The sequence below is a fragment of the Caloenas nicobarica genome, chromosome 1 (assembly GCF_036013445.1).
Source record: "Caloenas nicobarica isolate bCalNic1 chromosome 1, bCalNic1.hap1, whole genome shotgun sequence".
Taxonomy (NCBI): domain Eukaryota; kingdom Metazoa; phylum Chordata; class Aves; order Columbiformes; family Columbidae; genus Caloenas; species Caloenas nicobarica.
The window spans coordinates 74,331,241-74,355,448 of record NC_088245.1 but is presented as its reverse complement, the minus strand read 5'-3'; the positions used below and the strand labels follow the sequence as shown (position 1 = coordinate 74,355,448).

Sequence of the window (24,208 nt, the reverse complement as noted above, 5' to 3'; positions counted from 1 at the left end):
GACACCACATTTGCTTTGGTAGCTGTTCTACTGAGGCAGAAAATGAGGGAAGAAAATTTTATTTATTTACTTAGAAGCTACAGCCAGTGGTAGAAGCTTCTGTGGAAGAATACTTGAAAATACAGGATACAGCGATAGAGGAGGCAACAGTTTGCGATAACTACAGGAAATTGCACCAGTCGCTCTGAAGGAATTTAAGTTTAGGTTCCTACTCCAAGAGCAATTTGTACGAGTTGGCTGCAATTGACACAATGGAAGTTTGATTCCATCCTGAAGTCTCCAGCGTTCCTTGTTTTGCAGAATTATTAACATTATTTGTAACGTAATTAATGCAATCTGTTAATAATGGGTGATCTTCCTAATATTCAATTCTCATATCTTGTGTTACACAGATGGTGACAAAGTGAAACAAGGAATCGATTTGTATGGGAGAGCTGTAGCTCTAATATTAGAAGCGTTTTGTTGAAACAGTGAGTGAATATGTTCGTGTGTGAAGCTTTTTTTAATGGCTGGGATTTTGGCTTATTACATCTTAAGATCTTCAATGAAATCTTTGATGGTGCCTTTGGGAAGGGTGTCAGCTGTGATATTTAGTATTCTGTTTCTCTCGTACCCAAGTGGGAATATGATACTCTTATAAATCAAGGTTAACTACATCAAGAGGTTTGGAATTAACTATGATGTCATAATGTCTAAAAAGTGCTAAACTGGAACAAATTATTCACAAATCCTTATCGCAAATCCTACTTAATCCTTTTTATATTGCTTGTTATAAACAGACATGTATCACCATACACACAGATTACACATAATATATTAGATATATTCCTCTATAGCAGGGGTGTCAAACTCATTTTCACTGGGGCCACATCAGCCTCGCGGTTGCCTTCACTATAAAGTCTTAACTTGTGTGTTAAATTGCTTTACTTTACAATTGAAATTCAGCATAAAATCAGAAAATACAGAATATTGTGAATCTGAGGTGACCGAACATCACAACAGTGTATAAACATAATCAAGACCGATAGTTAATGAAATTCAAACCCCAGAAACCCAAGAAGAAACAAGAGAAAAAAACCATCACCTTTTGTTTTTAGGAGACAAGATCTTTAGTCATTTCGGATTGATAGACAAAAATTGTCAACATATCCTTTGGAGATTTTGCCTTCCATTTCTCTACAAACCTATCTACAATCTCTTAGCACATCATCACTGTTTATGGGATGCCTTTCTGACTGGCAAGTGTCTAATTGACCTTTCTGAGACAAGTGAGTTGTGAAGAATAGAGTTCCCACCAATATCCTGGAATCTTTCAAGTCCATGTTTCACTACTTTGTAAGGTTTCTTAGGGGAAAAATTACAAAATAATTATGAAATGGCTCCTGATATGCCATATACGAGCAAAACAGAAAAAACTCAGTCCATGCAATATGTATTTGGGGCTTAACTTATTTGCAGCTTGTGTGTGTTTTCTCTCAGACTGTGGACTGTACTGAAGTTCAAAACCACGCATAGTCTCCAAAATACTGGGTTTATTTTATATAGCAACGATGTTGGAATCTGCTGGAAATGACTGCATAGTTTGTAACATTTTTTTTAATTTTTAAATGGTAATTTTTACTTTTGCAAAATTGACCAAAGTACTCAATAATGGTCTTATTATTTATGTTAATATTTATCGTGTGATGTGTTGCACTCTAACTAAGTGACTAATGTTATCTCATTTACTATCTCCTACGTCCTTTGCTCCTGTCCTGCGCTTGGTAATGTAATTGCATATGGCAGGTGCCTCCTTTTCAGCTGAGCCATAGAGAGGAAGAGTATTCATGTGACCACTCAAAAATGCTAATACTGGCCCAAAGAAGTTGCACTCTTGTTAGATCATCAATTTGATGTTCTTCCATTATATATACAGGCATTACTAAGCTAGCAGTATTAACATTTGCTGCTAATTTTGAAATTGAAGTCCATTAAGAATTGATGAAACCAGTGATTTGTTTCTTTCTTTAGTTAAAAGCAGAGTTGTGCTCTGCAACCCTGCCAGTTCAAGATCAGAGAGTAGTGTTTTGACAGATGCTCTTTTGTGTTTTATATGTCAGTAGCAGGTTTTCATGCCCCTCTTGTCCGAGAAAGCAGAAAATCAGCATGGAATTCCAGTGGCTAAATTGCTTCTTGTAGTTGCAGCCAAATGGTTTATTTGCTTCACATTTTGTTCAGTTGCAATCATGTCGATGTAAGTGCTGTCTTCCCCCATCTCCCGGTATGTTATTTTAATGATGTTGAAAATCCGTCCTTTCAAAATGCCTTTATTTAAATGATACGGCATGTCGTAGACTGCCAGAAGTGGAAGCAGTTGATCATTTAATGTTACTCTGAAATAAAAAAATCGGGTAAGAATTTTCTCAGTTTTCCTAAAAATAATCTCTAAATCTTGCATACCAGGCAGCAAGCAACATCAAGGCATATATATCTCATCCTAAATAAAAATCTGCCGTAGGACCTCTGCTTACCTGATGTAATTTCCTGAATACCTTTCCTGCATCCTTTGCCTGTTTTTCCCTTGTACGTGTGATAAGATGTCTCTTTCTCTTTGCGTTGCATGATTGTTCTCTCTGTGCCTTTATGTTTTTTGCCTTGCTCTTTAATTGCTTGTTCCTTGTGCTCTCTGGCTTTCCTCCTTAGAAGATTCTCAGCAACTATATCTAGTATGCTGTTTACTCTCCGCCTCAGACTGTAATTATTCTCTGTACTTCTCAACAGTCTATTGTACCATAAAGCTGGGGTTTTTTTCGGTATAATGGTAAAGAACTTTAATACCTCTACTCATATCTTGAAGGCAAAGTTCTTTTCTTCCAGGAGTACAAAGAGAGACTCGCTTCCTTTAGCAGAATCATCATTTTAGAGAGTTGTAGGTAAAGGCAGACTTTGTGCTTGTAGGCAAACACAGATTTTGTTTGAAAATTACAGAAATAACAGGCAAAATAAATGCATGTAATCACTGCTGCAGTAAAAGTTATTAAAGCAGCTATGAAGCATAAGACTGTTACCCTCACCCGTATCTGAATCTGTATGGAACCCAAAGGACTTGTACCAGCAAAATTAATTCTTCTTCTCTCCACCCTCTCCTTTTTTTTTTTCTTTTTTTAAGAAGCAGACTTACTAAAACTCATTAAAAGAGTTGGTAAATTGCATTTACATCCTGAATTTACCATGACTGAAGCAATAAGGGTAGTAAATGGAGGCAGATAGGCAGGAAAATTGGAAAAAATGTAATGGTTTTCAGATCCTGCTGAGCGTGTAGCTGACTGAGAACATGAGTCTCTATGAAGCCCTGCTGAAGAGGAGAGGAGAAGGCTTCTAAATTGCCTTCTTGCTTCTGGCAGTGAAGTGTCCCATTATGCTTTTTGAAATCAGAGCAGTATCACAAAAACTTAAGCCAGACTTCTATGGTGGAAAGTATTCTTACTAAGGTAAGTTAAAATATGTGTTCGCTGATGTCAGATTGTACTGATGGGTACACTCTCTGCAATTTATACATGGACACTCAAAGCAAAGTTCTTTAAATACTTGTACTCTGTGCATACCATTGGACTTTTGTTTTGTTTTTCAACTGAGCAACTGCATTTTTTAAAAGCACATTTGATCTAATTGTTGTCAAGCTATGTGTATAACAGCGATTACCTTCACCGCCTTAAGTGCATCTGAAAAAAATAAGATTCTTTGGGTTTATTATGTTATTAAATTACACGAAATTTGCTTCAGACTGTCCAGTTTTCTCCCTTTTTCATAACTAGTAGGTCTGTTCTTCATACTGCAGAGCAGAGAAGGTTCCGTGTTTGTAGTTGATGTCATCCCAACTCAGGGCCCTCTATGACAGGAGACTCCTGTATAGCCCACAGATGGACTTCAAAATTGTCTGTCCAAGTCACTGGAGCTGTAGGAACCACAAAGTATCTCTCAGTTGCACTGGATGGGGTGTCTGAGCTGTGGGGAGCTGGAGCTGTCAGTCACTTTGAGCCTGGGGGCCCCCTAGAGCAGCAATTAAGTGATGATACTGAATTCTTCCTGTTGTAGCTGCACATATATAAGGCCTGCATTGTTACACCTCCTTGAATATAACAGGACCGCAGTTTGTTTTGTTAGATCGTTGTGAGCTTAGTGTCCTCTATCAGTTAACTCGCAATCTGTGAGCAAGACCTGGGAGAACCGTGTCTAAGTTTTTGCAGCACGTAGGTTTTCTCTTAATGGAACAGCTTTAAAACAAAGTAATGATAATGGGGAGTTCAGTATTTCTGGGTTTGTCACAGGTTTGAGGTTAAACCATGATCACGTCATTTAACTTTGTTGAACGTTTCCATTTTCCATGGCTAAAAATGGAGTCAAAGATGTACTGGATGTTGAGGATTTACATTCATATAGGGGGCTATGTATGGTGTATTTATTATGTGATGACTTTTAAGCCTCAATTAAAAAACACACTGTAACTGGGAAGCTTACTTAATATTGGAGAACAGTGATTCTTATTTTGACTTTAATATGTTCAATATTTTTAATAAAGGTATTTTCAAAGAGGTTACTTGTTCTCTTCTGGTTTGGTCAAACTCAGGTCTGAAGTGGGCGAGCGCAGCACCATTGCATTGTCTGTATATGGCCTCCCCCGTTTGAATAGTTGTCACTCATTTTGGAATGGAGTTACTTTCTTTCCCCCTTACATGTATGAAAGAATGGTATTGAAATAGCACTTAAGGAGTCATATTATGTAAATAGTAGTTGAAAGGCATAGTAACGCTGTATTTTACTACGGCAGAGGAAAGCCAAGAATATTATTTTACTCCCAAAGCAATTATGTGCGCGAACATGCTGCAGGGAATTAACAATTCTTCCTAAACACACATAGACCATACTTAGGAAAAGAACATCTTTATAGCTAATAGGAAGTTAGCTGGACTCCGTTCTACCTTGGTCTTTCTCTGTTTTGCTGCCACTGACTTTCCTGCTTAATAGGAAGGGCACGATTTGCCGTTCCCTTTGTTCTTGCCCTCTGCTTGGTGATTGTGTTCTGGCCATGTCTGTCTGGCCTTCTCCAATATGATCCTTGCCTTATGTCTGTAAACCTAGAGTTCTCCTGCCAAAGAGGGCTAACAAAACAGATGTGCATATGTTGCAGGTGTTTTCTGATACAAGATAAATCCAGGTTAACAGTGGAAATCTGTGCAAATTGTCAAGAGCAATTGCCGCTGTAATTAATTTTGTGATTTGGGTTAGTTTAGACCATCCGTTTATACGTGGGTGGGTATTTCTTAGCGGTCTTTAAGATTCATTAAAAAAGTCAAGTAAAGAAACAAATGCTGGTATCTGATTCTTTGCAATTAATACAAAAAGCAAATGTGTGGGATAAGTTGTTATTTTATGATGGAAGAAAGGTTTTTTGGTTTTTTTTGTGTTGTTTGTTTGTTTGTTTTGGCTTGCTTTGTTTGTTTGTTTTTCTGTAGATACCTGTAGATTCCTGTCCCTGCTGGGACAGGAATTAGCAGGACTCATTTGGAGAGCTTTAAACTAGATTTGAAGGGGGATGGGGTTGTAGCTGGGCTTGAATCAGTGGGGCAGCACTCTAGAACTGATGAAGACCGGGAGGCCCCCCATACCCCTAGGGTGAAATTGGTGTGCTCAGCTCGCTCCCTGACGTGCCTGTACACCAATGCACACAGCATGGGGAATAAGCAGGAGGAGTTAGAAACCTGTGTTCGGTCAGGAGATTATGATCTGGTGGCATTAACAGAGACATGGTGGGACAGCTCACATGACTGGAATGTGGTCATGGATGGCTATGTCCTTCTCAGGAAAGACAGGCCAGCCAAGCGTGGTGGTGGAGTTGCTCTTTACGTGAGAGAGCAACTACAGTGTATAGAGTACTGTCCAGGGGCAGTTGAGGAGCCAGTTGAGAGTCTGTGGGTGAGAATTAAGGGGCAGGCTGGCAGGGGTGACACTGTTGTGAGTGTCCATTACAGGCCACCAGACCAGAGTGAGGATGTTGATGAGGCCTTCTGCGGGCAGCTGAGCGTGGCGTCACAGTCACAGGCTCTGGTTGTTATGGGGGATTTTAACTACCCTGATGTTTGCTGGAAGGACTACTCAGCCAGCCAGCCTCAGTCCAGGAGGTTCCTCCAGTGCATTGACGATAACTTTCTGATGCAAATGGTGGAGGAGCCGACTAGGAGAGGTGCGCTGCTGGATCTCGTCCTCGCTAACAAGGAGGGTCTGGTTGAAGCAGTAAAAGTTGAGGGCTGCCTGGGTTGCAGTGACCATGAAATGGTGGAGTTCAGGATCTCATGTGGTGGAAGCAGAATACCGAGCAGAATTGCAACCCTGGACTTCAGCAGGGCAAACTTTGGCCTCTTCAAACAATTGCTGGGGGAAATCCCATGGGCAAGGCTGCTTGAAGGTAAAGGGGCCCAAGATAGTTGGTTAGCATTCAGGGACTGCCTCTACCAAGCTCAAGATCAGAGCATCCCGACACGTAGGAAGTCAAGGAAGGGAGCCAGGAGACCTGCGTGGTTAAACAGGGAACTGCTGGGCAAACTCAGGTGGAAGAGGAGGGTTTACAAATCATGGAAGGAGGGGCTGGCCACTTGGGAAGAATATAAGGCTGTTGTCAGAGGATGTAGGGAGGCAACTAGGAAAGCTAAGGCCTCCTTAGAGTTAAACCTGGCGAGAGGGGTCAAGGACAATAGAAAGAGCTTCTTCAAATACATGGCAGATAAAACTAACACCAGAGGCAATGTAGGCCCACTGATGAATGAGATGGGTGCCCCGGTGACAGAAGATACAGAGAAGGCAGAATTACTGAATGCCTTCTTTGTCTACTCTGCCGGAGGCTGTCCTGAGGAGCCCCGTACCCCTGAGGCCCCAGAGGAAGGCAGGGCAATGGAGGAGTTTGCCTCAGTTGATGAGGACTGGGTTAGGGACCAGTTAAGCAACCTGGACATCCATAAATCCATGGGTCCAGATGGGATGCACCCGCGGGTGCTGAGGGAGCTGGCTGAGGTCATTGCTGGACCGCTCTCCATCATCTTTGTCAAGTCTTGGGAAACGGGAGAGGTGCCTGAGGACTGGAGGAAAGCAAATGTCACTCCAGTCTTCAGAAAAGGCGAGGAGGAGGACCCGGGTAACTATAGACCAGTCAGCCTCACGTCCATCCCTGGGAAAGTGATGGAACACCTCATTTTGTGCCATCTCAAGGCATATCAAGGATAAGAGGGTCATTAGGGGCAGTCAACATGGCTTCACCAAGGGGAAGTTGTGCTTGACCAACCTCATAGCCTTTTATGAGGACATAACGAGGTGGATAGATGATGGCAGAGCGGTGGATGTGGTCTACCTTGACTTCAGCAAAGCATTTGACACAGTTTCCCGCAGCATCCTCACAGCTAAACTGAGGAACTGTGGTCTGGACGATCGGGTAGTGAGGTGGACCGCAAACTGGCTGAAGAAAAGAAGCCAGAGAGTCGTGGTCAATGGGGCAGAGTTTAGTTGGAGGCCTGTATCCACTGGAGTCCCTCAAGGGTCAGTACTGGGGCCAGTATTGTTCAATATATTAATCGATGACTTGGATGAGGGAATTGAGTGTACTATCAGCAAGTTTGCGGATGACACGAAGCTGGGAGGAGTGGCTGACACGCCAGAAGGCTGTGCTGCCATCCAGCGAGATCTGGACAGGCTGGAGAGTTGGGCGGGGAAAAATTTAATGAAATATAACAAGGGCAGGTGTAGAGTCTTGCATCTGGGCAGGAACAACCCCAGGTTCCAGTATAGGTTGGGGAATGACCTATTAGAGAGCAGTGTAGGGGAAAGGGACCTGGGGGTCCTGGTGGACAGCAGGATGACCATGAGCCAGCACTGTGCCCTTGTGGCCAAGAAGGCCAAAGGCATCCTGGGGTGTATTAGAAGGGGGGTGGTTAGTAGGTCGAGAGAAGTTCTCCTTCCCCTCTACTCTGCCCTGGTGAGACCTCATCTGGAATATTGTGTCCAGTTCTGGGCCCCTCAGTTCAAGAAGGACAGGGAACTGCTGGAGAGAGTCCAGTGCAGGGCAACAAAGATGATGAAGGGAGTGGAGCATCTCCCTTATGAGGAAAGGCTGAGGGAGCTGGGTCTCTTTAGCTTGGAGAAGAGGAGACTGAGGGGTGACCTCATTCATGTTTATAAATATGTAAAGGGTGAGTATCAGGAGGATGGAGCCAAGCTCTTCTCAGTGACAACCAATGATAGGACAAGGGATAATGGGTACAAACTGGAACACAGGAGGTTCCACTTAAATTTGAGAAGAAACTTCTTCTCAGTGAGGGTGCCAGAGCACTGGAACAGGCTGCCCAGGGGGGTTGTGGAGTCTCCTTCTCTGGAGACATTCAAAACCCGCCTGGACACATTCCTGTGTAACCTCATCTGGGTGTTCCTGCTCCGGCAGTGGGATTGGACTAGATGATCTTTTGAGGTCTCTTCCAATCCTTAACGTTCTGTGATTCTGTGATACTATATTGATTAATGACATAATTCCGAATCTTTAGATTAAGATCACAGGAGTGAAGGCTTGTCACAAAATTTGAATATAGAGGCTTGCAGCAAAGAACACCAAAGAAACTTAATTTCCTCATCTGCAGCATCACAATGATAGTGACACTTTTGGTGGGTAAACATCTTATAGCTACATATGTACTTCTGGGACAGTTATTTAGTTGTGCCGAGATGCCTGATGTTCTGGAGAGCTCCATGTAGAAAGAACTGTGCTAATTGTTGGGACCTGAGGGAGAAAGGGGAATAGAGGGTTGGAACATCTTAAAAAAAAAAAAATATTGCACTTATTAGTTTGGTTCTCTGCATACTGAGAAACAATCCCATTACACATGCTGTTTTTTGTGAAGTTAATTTTCCTGTCACTTCCATAATAGACCTGTTTACATTTTTGGAGTCTCCTTCACTTTTGTCTATAGTAGGTCCTGGAATTGACTCTGTATTTCCTGCTGTTGCTGGGGAAAAACTTTGATTCTCATTGAGGTATTTGTTGGCTTGTTGCAGCTGGTCACTATGTGGGTTTGGGGGTTTTTGGGCGGGGGGGGGGGTTTATTTTGTTTTGTTTTTTCCTTCCTCTCTCTGTAATTTTGTGCAGTTTTACAGCATGTCTGGCACCCAGATTTTGGATCCACACTTTCTTTTGTCCTCAACAGACAATATTTTTCCATGTGTGAAAGAACACTTCTGGTGCTTATGATGCATGTATGTAATTTGTTGCAGCCTGCTTGCATATACAACAAAGATTCCCAATTTCAAAGTTTGTCCTTAATCAAAGTCTGGCACAGCAGCACTTCTTGTTTCTGAGTGGTTATTAGGCATGTTAGCATGATCTTGCAGACTCACTCTCAGAATTTTACCTGGCAGTATCCCTGAAGGCGTTTTCCAAGCCTTCATTAGAGATATTTTAGTAACCACAGAATCTGGAAGTGCATATGTCTGTGTATCATGTTTATACTTCCCCTTAATGTTACATTAAACGATGTTTGCCAGATGGTGCTGTGAAAAGCATTGATTTGCAATATTGATAGAATCTCAGTCCTCCTCTCTGTTGCTGTGTACTGTTCACATCCATCCAAATTTACTAATGTATTTATTTCCTCTTTCTTTCCTCTGAGTGAATAGCAAAAATTGCCACGTGCAATCTTAAACCCTGGTCATCTATCGTGTAGTTTTGCAGTCGCGTGGTTGAGAAATGTATGTCCGTTTCAGAGCTCCTTTTGCAACAACTTTATCGAAGACATGCACTCTGACTTCAGCAGATTTGGAGGGAAGGACAGCATGAAAGTAAGCCTGTGTAAAGGCTTGACCTAATAATAAGTTTATGGTAATGAACTTGATTGAACTGGATTGACCTCAAGGGCACAGATTTTACCGTGCCAGTTTGACAGCGTGCTTTTTCTGGTGGGCTTCACATGAGACTCGCCACAGTTGTGGTTTTTTATGTGCTTCTATTTTTAGTCTTTAAATTACTCTGAATCTGTTTGTCGCCTTCATTCCACATTAGGAAAGAACCCTATACAAAAGTCAAAAGACTCTCAGGTCCAAGGATGGTATTCATCACTCTTAAAAGTAATTGGTATAGTTAGCTACTCTAAGGCTCATCTAACATCAGGATAAGTTTTCCTGTAACTTAATGTTTCTCTGCTTTGTATTTTAAGGTGAAGTTTTTTTGGTGGTGTTTTTATTTTTTTAATAGTTCAGTCCATGGAATTGCTTTTCTGTAATTTCCATGGAATTTCTGCTTTTCTGAGGTATTTCTTTACTGTATATCGTCTTACTGTCATGAACTGCAGTAGCGGTAGCTAACTTAAAATAACTGCATTTGAAGAAAATAGTACTGTTCATGTGCAGTCCTCTGAAGGGAGTGGGAGCTGGGAATAGGATTTCATCTATTTTTGATAGATGAAAAGAGATGAAATTAGATTTTTTTTTTTCATCTATTTTTCATCTTTCCTTGGTTTTGGTCAGTATGTTAAGATATCACTTAATACAGAGAAGAGTTTTCAGAAATCCCAGGTCCCCAAGAAAAAGTATGAAGCAACAAAGACTCACTTCTTGGTGTAGGAAGATCAGGTTCCTGCTTAACAAACTTAGTTTATTTCTACGACAAGGTTACCCACCTAGCTGACCAAGGGAAGCCTGTCAATGTGATCTTTTTGGGTTTCAGTAAAGCCTTTGATACTGTCTCTCACAGTATCCTCCTGGACAAGATGTCCAGCACACAGACGATGAACATACAGTGCAGTGGGTGAGCAATTGGCTGACAGGCTGGGCTCAAAGGGTTCTGGTAAATCGGGTCACGTTGGGCTGGTGACCAGTCACTAGCGGGGTTCCGCAGGGATCCATCTTGCGGCCAGCGCTCTTCAATGTCTTCCTAAATGGCTTAGACTTGGGACTTGAGGGAATACCGAGGTTCGCTGATGACACTAAATTGGCATGAGCTGTTGACGCTCTCAAGAGCAGAGAGGCCCTGCAGAGGGATCTGGATAAATTGGAGAACTGGGCAATCACCAACCGCATGAAGCTCAACATGGGCAGGTGCTGAATTTTGCACCTGGTACACAGCAACCCTGGCTGTACATACAGACTGGGGGACAAGATGCTGGAAAGCAGCTCCATGGAGAAGGATCTGGGGGTTCTGGTCAATGGCAAGTTGAACATGAGCCAACAGTGCCCTGGCAGCCAAAAGGGCCAAACGTGTCCTGGGTGCACCCAGCCCAGCATGGCCAGCCGGGCAGGGAGGTGACTGTCCCGCTCTGCTCTGCACTGGTGCGGCCTCACCTGGAGCACTCTGTGCAGTTCTGGGCAACACAGGATAAAAAGGATATAAAGCTGCTGGAGAGTGTCCAGAGGAGGCCACAAAGTTGGTGAAGGGTTTGGAGAGGAAGCTGTATGAGGAGTGGCTGAAGTCACTGGGCTTCTTCAGCCTGGAGGAGACTGAGGGGAGACCCCATGGCGGCTACAGCTGCCTCACAAGAGGAGGAAGAAGGGCAGGCACCGAACTCTTCTCTTTAGTGACCAGTGACAGAACCTGAGGGAATGTCAGGAAGATGTGCCAGGGGAGGTTTAGGTTGGACAGTAGGAAAAGGTTCTTCCCCCAGAGGGTGGTGGAGCCCTGGAACAGGCTCCCCAGGGAGATGTCACGGCCCCAGGCCTGACAGTGTTCAAGAAGATATTGGACAACGCCCTCAGACACATGGTGAGAACTGTGGGGTTGTCCTGTGCAGGGACAGGAATTGGACTCGATGCAAATGGTATCCTGGGGTGTATTAGAAGGGGGGTGGTTAGTAGGTCAAGAGAGGTTCTCCTTCCCCTCTACTCTGCCCTGGTGAGACCTCATCTGGAATATTGTGTCCAGTTCTGGGCCCCTCAGTTCCAGAAGGACAGGGAACTGCTGGAGAGAGTCCAGCGCAGGGCAACAAAGATGAAGAAGGGAGTGGAGCATCTCCCTTATGAGGAAAGGCTGAGGGAGCTGGGTCTCTTTAGCTTGGAGAAGAGGAGACTGAGGGGTGACCTCATTCATGTTTATAAATATATAAAGGGTGGGTGTCACAAGGATGGAGCCAGGCTCTTCTCGGTGACAACCAACAGTAAGACAAGGGGTAATGGGTTCAAGCTGGAACACAGGAGGTTCCACTTAAATTTGAGAAGAAACTTCTTCTCAGTGAGGGTGACGGAACACTGGAACAGGCTGCCCAGGGGGGTTGTGGAGTCTTCTTCTCTGGCTATACTCAAAACCCGCCTGGACGCCTTCCTGTGTAACCTCATCTGGGTGTTCCTGCTCCAGTGGGGGGATTGGACTGGATGATCTTTTGAGGTCCCTTCCAATCCCTGACATTCTGTGATTCTGTGATCCTTGTGGGTCCCATCCAACTCAGGGCATTCTATGATTCTATGAGGTTAGAAAACACTTGAATAAACTGGACACCTGTAAGTTCATGGGGCCTAACAGATTGCACCCGTGACTGCTGTGGGATCTGGCTGATGTCATTGCAAGGCAGCTCTTGATTACCTTTCAAAGGTTGTGCTGATCGGGGTACATTTCTGAAGACTTTAATAAAGAAAAAGGAACCCCTGTCTGCAAGAAAGAGAACTATGGCTGGGCAGTCTAACCACAGGAAGTGAGAAGATGTTGGAACAAGTAATCCTGGAAATGTGAAGGATAAGAAGGTTATTTGAAGTATTCATCATGGCTTTATAAGGGGAAATCATGCTTAACCAACCCGATAGCCTTCTGTAATGAGTTGACTAGTTTGATGGAGGAGAGGAGAGCAATGGATGCTGTTTACCTTGACTTCAGTAAGGCTTTTGACACTATTTCTCGTTCTTCGTATGCCTTAAGAAGAAAACACTCACTCTTGAACTGGCCCTTGTTTTGGACTTGCCTTACAGCACACGCAAATACACAGTATGACATGACATCCACAGAATAGCATTGCTTAGCCACTTAGATTGTCTTTGCCTTCCTCTCCCGTGTCTGTTAGCATTGCAACGCTTTTGGTCAGAATTTTCGTGTCAACTTCCAGTGCCCTTTGGTATAATAATTTCACTACTTTTCCAAGTATTTCTAACCGTGTTACCGACCAATTCCAAATCGTGATTTTAGGAATTATAGAAAAGTAGTATAAAGTGTGATCTTACCAGAGACATAATTTTGTGTTATTTCAGTGACTCGGGAGGAGTAAATCTCGTTTTTAGCAGGTAGCCAAGTAAATGAGTTGAAACAGAGAGATTTCTTTGAGAGCTTGAGATCTTTTTCTGAGGAAGGCGGTGGCATCTTTGATGTGCAGAGAATAAATACGCTTTTCTATAGCAAAATATATATTGGGCTGATTTGTTTCCTAGATCAAAACTATAAAAGGGCATATTCAGTAACTTCCTTTTTGTTTTCCTGCATTTATGATAAACTTAGCATAGTCTCAAAGTTGTGTGTTTTCTTAACAATAAGTGTGAAGGAAAAGAAAGTAAGTACGTTAATTTGGTCTTTTGGGATTTTTCGTTTTCTTTTTTTAATAATATCATAAAGAATAGTGTTTTCTGGTTTGGTTAATGAACTGTGTATCAGATTTGTTCTGTTAGTGTCTCAGGTCACTTTCATCATAGACCTGCACCAAGTGGGTTTAAGGAAGTGTTAAATAGGAATGGTAAATAAAGCGTAAATTTGGGTCAAAATTCATCGTTGCAGATACCTGTTATTTCACTACCAATGCAACCTTGTTACTGGAATCCATTGGGAACACATTCCTGTCTAACACAAATAAATCTGCTTTCTTTTAGCAGCATTTTGTTAACTGATGTAGCCCAGAGACTGAACTTTGGAGATTGTGTATCGGAATTGAGATGTTTCAGCTAAATTCAATAAATGTTAACAGCAGTTAACTAATTTAACAAAAAATATATCCCTAAATTGTGAGGAAATAAAGTTAGCATGTATGGTTCCGCTTTTTTGTCTTTTTCAGCCTGGAGCGTCTTGAGCTTGTTGATATTTTGCAAGGGAAAGTGCAGCCATTTGACTTTAATTTTAGTTATTCACATCCGTGGTTCTAAATCTTGCTATAGATCATCACAAAAAAAGGCATTTGAAAGGAGAAATTGTTGTCAAACAGACCCACATGATAACTTTATATTTTCAGAATAACCGTATTTTTCCAAAACTGTAGTGTTTGAAAAAACATTAAACAAACAGGTTGAAAAAATTGAAAATTCATGTTAATATTGCTCCTGGCTGATGTAAATTATATGTCCAGCACTTAAGCACTTACTCTGTTCTCATTGACCTTGACAGCAATTACAGAGGTCGTATTTCTCTATAGGGACCTGGAGTCTGAACAATTTATCGTCTATACTAGAAGCAAAGAGACTTCACTTGTTAAGTAAATGCACACAACCAGAAGCCTTCCTCTGTAAAGTAAAACTTTCTGTGACCATTGTGAATAAAACCACTTTTCGTTTCTATTGAGTTCTCCCAAGTCTCAGGACAGAAAATGCCTATGCCAGGATATACTTTCTGTTGTTCTTGCTGTTTGTGTTTGTTGGGTGGTTGTTTTTTGTTTTGTTTTGTTTTGTTGGGTTTTTTTAACTCCATGAACATGAATCTTGTTGAGGGCTGCCAGTTTAACTCTCGTAGAGATTACCGAGAATCCCCCCGCTTTTTTTCATCATTTTTCTTTTTTTCCTTTTTTTTTTTTTTTAAATTTTTTTTAAGTTAGCATGTAGCAAGAAAAATATTCTGTCCTGTGTCGCGGGCGCTACTTTTCAGTGTGCTAAGGAAAGATAAACAGCTACAGAGGTAATTTGTCCTCCTGGAGAATGGGCAGCAAGTATTCCTAGAACAAAAACAACGCTGAGTATTTAATAGCAGCTTTGAGGCAAGTACAGTTGTTATCCAGGAAATGTTTCTTTAATATAGGATAATTAATGATTAAATATGGTAAAGCAAATGTAGGACCAGCTAGGATTTATGTTTTTCATATTTTAACTATGTATCCAGTTGGTGTTGCTGAACATGCATTTTTATATACAGATTGATTTAAAATAATAAACTGTTACCGATGCCTCAAACTCAGTAATTAAACAGGCTATGTAAACTGCCTTTTATTAAGCTTAGACACTATCTTTCAGTACTGTGTTTTTTATAATACTGATTCTCTTTTCCTCTGTTGCTCTTTCACTTTTCCCTATTTCATTTTTTAATTGAAGTAACTTACTTTATTCTGTCCTTTTCACACCAAAAATAACACGTGAAGAAAGGGTGACGTTTTACAGAGGCCTCTTCCAACTCATTTTTTTGGAAGTACAGTGATGGATTGTTTTCAGTGCTGAAGTAAGAATTTTCATTAGGTCAGGTGAAAACAAATAGAATTTAACTTTTTCTTCAACTGTTGTAATCAGACCATCCTTATTGCCAAAGGGGAATAGTTACCCAGTACAGTTTCCATAGCAGCAAGTTGAACCGGTAATGATTTTTTCAGTGTAGTGTGTCTAATTGTAGAAGGTGAAACTCAAAATGCATGAAGAGGACTTCCTTCCCTTTCTGTAGGGCCCTTTGTATAGTTTATTTCTTGAGAAATGTCCAGACTTCCAAATAGGTTGAAGGCTGTAGACACGTCTCTCACTTACTCTCAGGGCATTTTTAAATATTCTATAAAGAGTTTAAGGTAGTACTGAACATCTTTCACTAGTCCTCTGCATGGAGGAGGATTTCTTCTAGAGAATATATGTATATTTTTTTCAACAATTTATTTGCACTTCGTTTTTAATAAAATCATGAATAAGAGAAATGAGAGTATTTTTGGAGGGGAGATTGTATCACTTGCAGTTCAGATAAGATGAGCCTAATGCATTCAGAAAACACATTATTCAATTATTTATTGTTATTATTTTTTAATTTAATTTTTCCTTCTTCGAGATGGTAACCTGTAGGAAATACAGGACATCAACAGTTAATTCCCACACATATGTAGTTCAGATCCTCTTTCTTTTCTGAGATTTTTCATGAAGATGCCAATTGCGGTGATTAGTTTCAGAGAGGTATCTGATGACAGCAAGGATTCAGGTAGCAGCTCCATGAAAGTTTTCCATTCAATTTTATACAGTTTGTGTAGCGCTAGCAACTCGGAATGAATTTCTGCAGATACCCTGGAGACATGTGGATACTAGTTCCATTAGCATTCGCATGGTTTATTCATGATATATAGATGTCTTAGTTTGTCAAGGAGTATCAGATGGATATCAGAAGGGGGGTTTTGCCATTACAAAGTAATTTTAGTTGGCAGGTTAAACTATAATAGCTAATAACTTTAGGGTTTTAATTTCATTTATGTTGACCTGCCTAGGAAAAACATTTATTTTCTTTAATTAAAAGGAAGTGAAATGCAAGCTAGTACTTTCTAATTAGCTTTGTGCTGGATGTGACAAGGAGAGATTCTTAGAATTGTTTAGGATGGTAGAAATGTATTCCACAACTCATGTTACGTATGGTATAGCATTCAAAAGAGGTAATTTGAAGTCTGCTGCATTTTAGTGGTTTATACTGAAAAGAGCTCATTATACTGTAAATATTTCAGTAGTTTGTACAAAGTTAATATAGGGCATGCATTTTTTATGACTTATAATAATATAAATATTTACCCAGGGTTTCATTCAGATGTAGTATCATTTTAGTATAGACTGTTAAGCCGTTATTATATAAGATCAATATTTAAGAATTGGATTTAGATATTTAATTTTACAAGACACATAGCTTTACTCAATATAAAAATATTGTTTTGGTATATATTTTTCACCTCTAAATTGAGTATAAGTTCATTGTCTCTTGGAAGAAAACGTAACGTCTTTATTTGCACTCAGAGTACTTTTCATAGGTTACAACTAACTGCTTTTTTGACAACTCAAGGATGTCTTCTGTAACCAAAACACATTGTTTTAGAGCTTGAGTTCAGTAAAATATCAAAACTGTGCGTGAACACAGACGTCCTATGTGTTCGCCCTATAAAATGAATTTCAGTAGTCTTCCATTATTTTTAATTATTGGTGGAGTATTGTTTAAATTTCTAGAAGTATGAGGTCCAAGTTAAAAATGAACAGTTGCCAACAGGTTCACTGGAGGAAGGAAGCAGTCTGTAGCAAATTGGTTCTGTCGCTGTCATGACCAGAGTGGCCAGTCCCTAAATGTTGCCTTTTGTTCTACTCCATTGGCTGTCAACAACTCTAACTTCGGTTCTGAAGATCTATTGCCACAGATAAATTTTGTGGCAATAGCCTTTTGATCTCCTGGATCAAGATTGAATTAGAATGCATACCAGACTGTTTTAAGTTTTCAGCTTTAAAGCTGTTTTTCTTTTTAAACAACTACTTTCAAGGTATCTTTATTTTCAAATACCTTAAATTTTGTATAATTTGCGCTATTCTTGAAGTAGACTTAAAATACGATTTTGTACAACCAACTGCTCATTAAATATTTACTCTTAATTGATAATGCATAACAAAGCTATTTTTAGGTTAGGCATCATAAAACTTCAAATGTGCATAGCTACAGAACCCCAAATTTATTGTAGCTTTGCAAGCATATTTTCCTTGTTTTATTTGTATGGGATTATTTTCTCTTGCATGACAGATGGGTATATTGGCTAGAAATTCTTCATCAAGTAGTATACAAAAATATGTGGCAATGTACAGTGCCAGGATGATAGATAGTGTTTGGCAAAATGCTTATGACAGTGTGTTTCCATCATACGCACACTTCATTCTTCTCTTCAGATCTCACCGTCTAACTGGATAGGCCTAAATGAGGCCTGCATGGGTTTTGCCCTTTCTGTCATGGACCAAACTCAATGATAAATAGCACACAAGCGCAAGGTGATTGAAAGCATGATGTGGAAGGCATCTTTGTTTTCAAGCATTGCAAATGTGGATGCTGATGGAATTTTTTTCTTTTTGCTTCTGTTTCTTAGGCCTTGCATTAGGACTGGTCAAGTGCGTGACTGGATCGCTGTCTGGAACAGAAACAAGCTGTGCCCAGATTTCGCCATGATGACAAGTATGTGGCGTGTCCTATGTGCCTATGAGAGCCTCTTTTTAGTCCTCTACTGGGTTTTTTTAGATTAGATGCACCATGTCACCACAGTTCCTGCCATAAAGGTAGTTTTCAGTTCTGCCTTGATCTGGTATTCTCAGGGCAGTGCTTCTTCCTGAGCAGACCTCTGCAATTTTACCCAGAGGTTTTCACTGTGGTTGGATTGAACAGCTTTTCCTAGAGTTGATGGGTTTACCTGGTTGTATTCAGAACATTTCTTGCTAAAACAGTATAATTTGTCTTCAGAAGGATGTATTTAATTACTTAGAAATTCAGGAGAGAATCTAGATTTTTTTTTAAAAAGTAATCTATTACAATTTAATTCAACTGATACAGGAAATAAAAAGGAGAGAAAGCTGACTCAAACACCTGTTTTATTTGTAGAGGAAAAGGAGTCAGTGCAAACTTGAGTAAAGAGTAAATACAAATTTGAGCTAGCTGAAGGAATGGTCTGACATTCACACACATGCTTACAGATTTTTTTTCATTGCATTATTTTTTTCTTTTGCATATATTTTGAAATTCATGGCTTGTTGTGCCTTTTCACCTAATTATGCATCAGCTTTTGATGGAATGGCAATGAAGTATGAGGAGGAACTCTTTTTAATGCCTCATTTAACAGGAATACTTCTTGTGCAGCCTAATATAAAATTTAATGTAATATAAAAATTCTGTCTGTCTTGCGGTTCGGTTCATTTGCCTTGTAAAGAAGACATAAAACATCTTTTTCACAAACTACATTTTTCTCAGACATTTTTAGTCATGTTCTTCTCCAAGTTGATTTTTTCCATGAATATCCCTTTCTAAAATTATGTGCCTGAACAACAAACCAAACAAATTTGATTATCATCCTAAAATATGTGCAGAGGTTTGGTTTTTTTTTTTCCAGATTCTCGTGTACCTTTTTGTTCTTCATTTTTGTACTTGATGAAAAAGATTACTCATCTTTTGTTACAAAAAGTGGTCAGTGTTCATACTTCTAGAACAATATTGATAAACATTTGGTTTCCTTTTTTTTTAAATGTAAGATGTTTCAGGAAAGGCTGGGCTTGGTGTTCAGAAAGTTGTATTTCAGAATTCAGCCACCTCAGATTGCATGTAGGTTTTTGCTGTGTCTTTGCATTTTTCTAGGGAAATTAGGGTAGTGATAAGCTGTAATTCTAACAGGAAACTTCAGATTTCTGTCCTGTGGTTTTAGATATCTGAAAGTTTGATGCCTCCATGTGAAGACGGGGGGAAATGGTGACCCATGTCATCCTAAAGCAGCATGAGTTTGCCTGTGGAATGGCTTACCACAGAAAGAGGTGGAATGACTGGCTTGGAATAGATGCCTAACTATAAAGCAGAATTTATATGCCAAACTTTTTGAGTGACGCGGGTAATGAGGTGAATCCCACTTTGCCTATTTTTAGGATCAGGCTCTCCGTTATGGTTTCACTTTGTTGTTTTAATAAGATGTTAATATCAATGAAATTGTTTGTATTTACATCATGTAATCTGAAAACAATATTTTTTCCTATTTTTCCTCTTTATTATCATATTTTTCCTGATCCCTTGGTTTATACATATTCATTTTCCCCAGCTGAAAGAATAGCAGCAATACAAAATGCAGATTTACTTGTACTTGAAATCTACATATGTATGCTTATAAGATAAAGTAAATGTTTGGACATGTTTCACACATCAAGAGTGCATAGTTTCCTTGACGATGTAATTCATATTGGTTGTGTATTCAGCTTAGTGGTACGTATTCAACCTTGAAGCGTAGACATCTTTGTATTTAAAACTACTGCAAGCCTTAACTGGTTTCAAAGTTACGCTTATACTATGGTGTTGCATTTATACTATCGATTGCTGACTGGTATGAAGCGTTTCTTAAAGCGGTTAAATGAACATCCACTGATTCCATCATCAAGAATGAGTTATTCTTTTTATCCCAAGAGAAGATGAAACCTGTTTATAGAAGTAGGGCGAGTGCCGTCTTGATGCATAAGTGATATAATGGATAATGAAGTTGATAGTTGAGAGTTCCTGTTACTGCAACTGAGTAAATCAGGGAGCATTGTGACCCCCTGAGTTCATGTTTTTTGTGCTGTTTGGGATTCTAGCTCAGTAACCAGGATCTTGACAAGGGTTTAAAATACACCACACATCTGTTTGCAATTGCCTAATTTTGATGGTGGATTTCCTGAAGAGTTATGGTAATATAAAGAATTGAGAGAGGATTAAAAGATTGTTGAAATTTCCAGCTAGCCTTCTCTTACTGTGTTTTCTTTTGGATTCATGCAGTCATTTGCATTAAGGTCAGCTGCTTTTAAAGTACTTACAGGAACAGATTTTTTGAGTTACAAGAGTCTTTTGTGATGACTCTAAATGTCAATAACTCACTTGTTTAGCATTAAATGATCAACATATACAAAGATTCCCAGGCTAGCTAACTAGCCAGAACACAGAAATGGATTAGCTTTTGTCACTGCAGAACAAATAATGTAACAAAAACACACAATTAATTACACATTTCAGCACTCTAAGTTTGAAGAGACATAACTAATAGATTGCAGGACTGCTTGTTGACTTAATGAACTTATCAGTAGTGTTGACACTTAGGGACCAGTGAACTGATAAATTGAAGATTATCTGCTTTATCTCAGTCTCTGGTCATTTACTCAGAAACCCAGATATTACTGGTCTGCTGCTGCTGTTAACTGGATTATGCCTTTCTAGGACAGGTGGTGGGTTTTTTTGTTGTTGTTGTTTGGTGTTTTGGTTTGGCTTAAACAAGACAAGAGAAAAACTGGGAAATGCTGCTGATGGCCTTTCTTCAGGCTGTTGATTAAATCCAATTGTAAGCTACTAGGATAGTAGCTATGATGTTGATCCTGTGAATTTATGGAGGGATTCTCTCTCCTATCTACTGTATGTCATACTAGCAGCCTCAAAGAACTTGGAGAATTCTTTACAGCCAATGACAAAATATTAAAAAATTAATAGTAGAGGAAATAAAATGTTCATATAAGCAGGAAAGCTGTAAACTTCCCTGAATTTTCCTTTGCTGTGCTTTTTCAGATATCTTTTTCCAGTGTTTTTTTGCTGGTGTGTTCTCTTGCTTCCTCCCCCTGTCCTCACTCTTGTATAACCTTCTGCTTCCTGCAGAGCTTTGTATTTACTTTTTCAGAACATTCATAATCATTTCCTTGTCTCATTCCTGTCTCCTTGCTTACATTTGTTCCCTGCTCCTGAGACCTTTAAACTCATTGTCTTATCAAAATTAGCTGCTTATTTTTCCCCCCCTCTTTCAAATGAACTCCAAGCCGTTTGTTCTGTCCATCAGCCTGAAACCCACAGTGGTCCACTGGCTGATGGCCAGTGGTGGTAAGAGTTTGGGACGAGCAGGAAGGGTCGGGTTCTTGGGCTAGTCAAGGGAATTAGCAAAGTTCAAAAGCTGCAGCTTCTTTGCTTGGGGAGAATGAATGTGAGAGAAGCCTCCTTATTGTTCTTTGTTTACTCAGGTGGTAAGAGCTTTGTATTTTGGCATCTTTCTCTGTCTCACTTGTGAAAAAGGTTATCATGGACTGTATTCTCGAGGGGCTAGGTAAACACATATATAATAAAAGAATTCAGCAGTTAACAAAACTGCTGTATCCTGTCTTGAGATGTAAATGCATGTAATAAAAGGATGTTCCTAGTTAAACGATAGAGATCTGTGACCATGCTCTTGCAACATGTATTGTATAAATCAGTAGAGATACTTGACCAGAAAAAAAAAGAGATGTGTGTGATAACATCTTGCCAGCCGTGCTGCTGCAAAGCATATCAGAAAGTAAGCCTAGTATGAGACTGCCTCCTGGAAAAGCAGGAGTAGATTTTGAAGCTGGAAATCTAAGGGATTATTTCGTGTAATGGCAGAAGATTCATTAAAATCTGCTGTAGCATGAATCTATACATTTAACATGAATGAAATGGTAGACTCAGATTAAAGGTGTGTGTAATGTGATGCATATTCTTGTCACAAAAAATGTACCTGTGTTGAAATAATTGATGGCTAAAACAAAGGTCGTGTTCATGATTCCAGCAAGTGAATTACTTACCTTGCCTTGTAATTGTTGAAACTTCCTAAAGGTCCTGCCTCAACTGAAGCATAAATGAGGTCACCGAAATCTTTCTCAAAGAGCACTAGGAAACACCAGTGTTGGCTTCCTTTACCCTTTAGTACAATCTTTTAGATGACCAGATTTTTTAAAATGAAGGATTCTTATTTTTGTGTGTGAGAGTATGACATTATACGTGCCATTTTGAAAACCTTGTCCCTGGTTCCAGATAATTGCATTTTTTGCCACCAGTATTTGGCTTTAACCTTCGATAAAATACTGTGTGTGATTGCCAGCAGACAGAGTGCACCTTTCCAACAATGTGTCCCATCACTGTAAGGATAATGCCTTATTGTAGCTTGTCAGTCATGTTTTATGTCTAGTTTTACCTGCTCTTTAACATCATTCTGCACTAACTGAATGGCTTCCATTGGCGTCTTTGAGACTTTGGTTAAAGGGTTTTTTCAGTGGGACCCGTTTGGTATACATCGTAGCCCTCAATTACATGTTTGGAGGAAGTCCATTTCTTATATGGGGCTTTAGAGAGAGTTTACCAAGAGCTGCATTCTGATCAACCCAGGGAAGTAAGGAGAAGGAAAGTTCAGTAGGGTTTCATACAACATTACAGGTTCATGAGGGCTGAGGAGAAAAGTCTGTTTACTGTTTTGAAGAAGGCTTATCACAGGGACAGTAGACTGGTTCCTGTACTTAATTTTCACTATAACTTTCTCTCTAAGAAAAGAAATTACACTAAGATCTTGTGAATTGAATGACTCTTTCGAGTCTATTAGGATGGCTTTCACAGTGAACAAAGAAATGAGACACAGTCTTGGCATTTTCAGAAAACAAAAATCAGGTTATTGATACCTCAGAGTGAATACTGATAATACAGCTGGCTCCAGTCTAGAGTCTTGGAGAACACTGCTGTGTACGTTAGCATTCGTAACTCTGCTATTTCATGCTCTACTGAGTTTTTTCTCTTCCATAAAACACTCTCACTGTGTGAGAGAAAGGTGGACGCTGGAGAAGTGATGAGGAGCGATGACGTCTGCAACAAAGGTCTGTTTTATTTTTTTGTAGGATTCCTCTTGAGTGCTGGGCCCAGGCTGATGTCACCACAGTAGAAGCTGCAGCCTCTCTCCTGTTCCTACCATCTGTGTTTCGCATGTGCATTTAGGGAATACTAAGAGTACATAGCATTGTGGTCACTTGATGTCTAGGTTTAATGGCAGAGAAGAGCTGGCTGAAAGCCATTTGGAAGTGTCTTATGCTCAGTGAGGAAGATGTGATTATTTTATAACTCAGAGTGGAATTTCAGTTTTCTCAGTTCATCAGATCTGCTATCTTGTCTTTCTGACTGGCTTTACTTACTCACAGTTCTTCTTTTCGGAAATCTGTGCTTTATTGTGTATTGTGTTTGAAGAAAGCATGTTTAACACAAAGTATCTTGTAAGACAGCAGCTGTGGAAGGAGTGAACTAGAAAACATATTTGTGTAAATAATATTACTCAAGAATTACTTTCTCCTATTAGTAACTAAACCACAGTTTTGGAGCATGAGGGTTTTTTTTATTAGTGTTGATCTTCATTCTTACATTCTTCAGTATTTGCATGCTTTGCCTGTTCAGGTCAGAGCTGGTTTTATGGGTTGGTTGGAAAAGAAACCAAAACTACCTCTTTTGGCACTGGCTTTTAACTCAAAGAAGTGGCATGTATTTTGCCATGCTTTTCCTTCCTGCCTGCTTTTCCAGACAGACTGTGACTGAATTAAATCACCGTAGCTGTAGGAGAAAAACCCCCCAGCATTCTAATGGCAAAGTTAATGCATGGTATTCCTAAATAACTACAGAGCAGCTCCGAATCTGCCACATGCCCCGAAGAAAAAGAAGTTTAGGATGGAGCCCACAATGTCTGACATCCAGCCTGCCTCTCTGGTAATAATTTTGTGTCTGCACTTGCCCAGTTGCTGTCTACCACCAGCT

At 40.1% G+C, this 24,208-nt stretch overlaps 1 long non-coding RNA gene across 1 annotated transcript in view; it reads left to right on the top strand.

Moving 5' to 3' along the window:
• LOC135995455 (uncharacterized) overlaps positions 1-24,208 on the top strand; it is a 59,375-nt gene that overhangs the window by 23,562 nt on the left and 11,605 nt on the right. The window contains exon 2 of the long non-coding RNA XR_010607118.1: positions 18,018-18,103. This is a non-coding gene — a long non-coding RNA (uncharacterized LOC135995455). The remainder of the gene's footprint in view (positions 1-18,017; positions 18,104-24,208) is intronic.